This window comes from Mugil cephalus, chromosome 3 (genome assembly GCF_022458985.1).
Source record: "Mugil cephalus isolate CIBA_MC_2020 chromosome 3, CIBA_Mcephalus_1.1, whole genome shotgun sequence".
In the NCBI taxonomy this organism is placed as follows: Eukaryota; Metazoa; Chordata; class Actinopteri; order Mugiliformes; family Mugilidae; genus Mugil; species Mugil cephalus.
In genome coordinates this window covers 3,833,148-3,836,532 of record NC_061772.1, presented here as the reverse complement: position 1 = coordinate 3,836,532, position 3,385 = coordinate 3,833,148, and positions in this window count along the sequence as shown.

Genomic DNA, 3,385 nt, shown 5'->3' with positions numbered 1-3,385 from the left:
GCCATAAACCAGATAGTTGATGATGTCCAGGGGTGAAGTTGGAGGCAGCAGTTCTGCATTGGAGCTCCAGCTGTTTGCCCTCAGGTCGAACGGGTCGATATTATTTGGCCAAGTACCTGTCCAGGGCATCTTTGCTGAATTTATTTTGGTATCCGCTCAGTTTTCTTTCGTTTTCAGTTAAACCTCCCCTGTTATCTGCTCACGTCGTATTTCAGGACTGACTTATTTGTTCAAGTCAACAGTAGAATGGGCTTCATTGTCAGTGAACACGTACTTGATGAACTGCTGCTAGTTTGCTGATCGAAATACTTAAAGCATCAATTGTGTAGTAGTGAAGTCAACTAATCAACTCCACTAGTCTGTGAAACCCCTTTATCTAACTTGATACAGAAAAAAATGTTACTTAGTCATAATAGTAGGCTACTTGGAAGTCTTTGCAGTCAATGTGTCATTCTTGGTAATCAAACGAGAAATATTAGAAATCTACAGAGAGTTAATTTCGTGGCAATAGTGATTATGTGCCAATACTAGATAATTTTACTTTTGTATGTTTGTTAGACAAACATGAAGCCTGGAGGAAAATATTTTGTTGGACATTTTAAAACAGAAAAGTTTTAGCAACATTTACATATGTCATAATAACTAATGGCATTGATGATACCAGTGTGATCTTTTCTGGATATCTGTATATATCCAGTAGCATCAACAATGAATTGCTGGTCACATCATTTTAGCACTGATATTCCAGTCAGTCACTGCTCTTTCAGATGTTTGGGTATGTTAACTGCCAGTGACAGAGTACATGCTGCCCTCTGGTTTCTATCCAAATTGTCTGCAGGAGATTGGAGGTCTATCTGCCCTTCCCTGCTGTTTTGTTACCACTGCATCAAACAGGTACACTCATTGCGTTTCACGGCACCTTGTGTTTGACACTGAAGGAAAACAAGCGGGATGTGCTGTCAGAGAAACAGAAACATAATGAAACTGCCAGGAGCTGAAAACACACTTTCAGACGCATGTGGTTTTCTGATCATTTTCTCCTGGCAGCTCAACAGTCTTGTCAGTCAAACTGAAATGCATAACTGATGGAAAATCTTTGACTGAAAATACTCAGTGTTACTCTGTAATGAACCCAGCATACTTTCAGGCAATAGGTTGCTGGCACCAGAAGAATATTATGGTATACCGCAGCTTGTACTGCATATTCCCAAAGTACTTTTGTTTCTCTGATCGTTTTGCAAATGTAAGACCTCACAGGCAGCATTGCTTTGATGGATCTCACACACAGCTCTCTTCACTACTTCTCTTTCTGACCGTGTCCCACTTCAAGTGTCAGTATTTAGGATATCTGGAGCATTCTGCTGGACTGGAAAGTGACCGATTTAAAGTGTCCATTATTTAAAGGTATACACGCTTGATGATCACAGATGATGGTATAGAAAGCATCCTTTTATGGTTTAGCTAAAAATCCATTTTGCCCTTTTAGGCTTGTTTAGAAAAGACAGACAAGGAATCGCTGTTTACAAAGATGATGTCAACAAGAAGTATTTGTTAAAGCACATTTACAGCTGGAAAATGTCAATCCAAAACACAACTATGTATGCAGTTGAAGAACAATCTGCAACACTGACCAGACTATTTCTTTATCCTTTAAGCATACAAGCATACAGAGATACAAAGTCTCCTAGACATGCATCAAAAGAGGACTTGTAGGGGGTGTGGGTGGCACATTGGACCAGGTCTTATCACGGCTGTTGCACATTGCTGGTGAGATTAGGGGTTACTGAGTATCAGGGCTTGGTAGAATTCCAAGACATTGTTACAGCAAAGCCTGCGGGAGAGAGCTGTGCCCACGACGAGGTACAACAGTTTTTGTTCCTGTCTCTTTTTGACTTTTTCCCCCTACTCATTCAGACTCTGGTGGGATATGTCAGAAACCCCAGCACGCTCACTGTGGGGAAGGTCCCTGTAGCATATACTGAGCTGGTGCTCTGAGGCTCTGGGAGAGGTGAGTGATTGTCAGCATCATGACCAGGCGCTGGAGGCAGTAGCAAACACCATTTACGCGGGAATTGCTCGTGGCAAGCACCAGCACCCAGAGAAACAGGCAGTTGCTTTTTGTCAAGGCTGAGTTGCAGATAGGAAGTTATTATTGCAAAAAAAAAAAAAAACAAGCAGACTCAGGATGTATCCTCTGTTTTTTACTATAAGTCATTAGACTGACCTCCAGTCTCCAAACAGCGAGTCCTAGAGGATACTGTGATTTGGTTCAACAGTTTTGCTGATCCTCCTCTTTCCTTGATCTTCTTATCATAGAAACATTCACTGTAAAGTAGGCCAAGGACAGGCTGCATAAAAAGTTTTTGCACCCTTCAGAATTTGTTACACTTCTCCATATAAATGTTGCCAAACATCGGGATTTTTTCACATGTCCTGAAAGTCGGCAAAGAGAAATCAATCAAACACCTGACATGGAAATATTATGCTTATGTATTTGTTGATTCAGGAAAATGAACCAATATTATATATCTGTGAAGTGCACTTCTAATTTAAAGCCAAATCAGAGCCCATCTATTTAGAAGTGTTTTCAATCAATGTAATGAGGTGTTTTTCAGTTTGTTTTTGAAAAATCAGGGATTGTTTGATCTTCACAACGCACATTTGTGGAACTGGACGATCAAACAATACAAAGGAGCCTACTGTGGCCCCCAGAAAGCGATTTGTTGTTGTTAATCAGGTCGAAAAGGGCTACAAACCCATCACTAAAGAGTTTAGAATCCACACATCTCCACTCAGACAGATTGTGAAGAGATTTAAGACAAGCGTTACCCTCCACAGGAGTGATCGACCAACAAAGATCACATAAAAAGCAAGATGCATAAGAGTCTTAAAGGTCACATGGAACACATTGTGGAGGGGCCAGTTCAGTCCTGACCTCAATCTAATAGAACTGTAGTGGAAGGACCTGTAGCAGTTAATGTGAGGAAAAACACCAACATTTCTGAACTGAAGCTTCTCTTTACTGAGGAATGGGCTAAAATTCCTCCAGGCAGCTGTAGACTGATCAGACTGATCACTGATTTCTGTATTGGGTCACTAAACCAAATCATAATATTACAAATAGCAAATGTACGATACAATCCACTGTGGTATAAATCTGCAAAGAATAGAATTTAAATATAGTTTATATCAAAGCTCAAATGGCATTACTTTACTGAAGTGTGTGGGTGTTTTGGATGAATTAAAAAAACGCCCAGGCTCAATGAAAAAATGAATAAGGATAGCCTGACACTCTGCATTGTTTTATGTGCTCCCCTTAGTGTTTACACATCCTTAGGTACCTCAGACGAATTCAAGCTGGCACCATGAAAAACACAGATCCATG